The following is a 248-nucleotide window of genomic DNA, read 5'->3' on the forward strand; positions in this document are numbered from 1 at the left end:
TTGTTTTTTATATTTATTTATTTATTTTTATTTATTTATTTATTTATTTATAAATAAATATAAATAATTAAAATATTTGTATATAATAAATATAAAAATATAAAATATAAAAATATATAAATAAATATGAATAAATTAATAAATACAACAGCAGCAACAGCAGCAGCAACAGCAGCACCAGCAGCATCATCACAATCACCATCACCGTGACCAGCAACAGCAACAGCAGCAGCAGCTGCAGCAGCAGC

The sequence above is a fragment of the Eimeria mitis genome, genomic scaffold (genome assembly GCF_000499745.2).
Source record: "Eimeria mitis Houghton genomic scaffold, Emh_scaff6490, whole genome shotgun sequence".
Classification (NCBI taxonomy): domain Eukaryota; phylum Apicomplexa; class Conoidasida; order Eucoccidiorida; family Eimeriidae; genus Eimeria; species Eimeria mitis.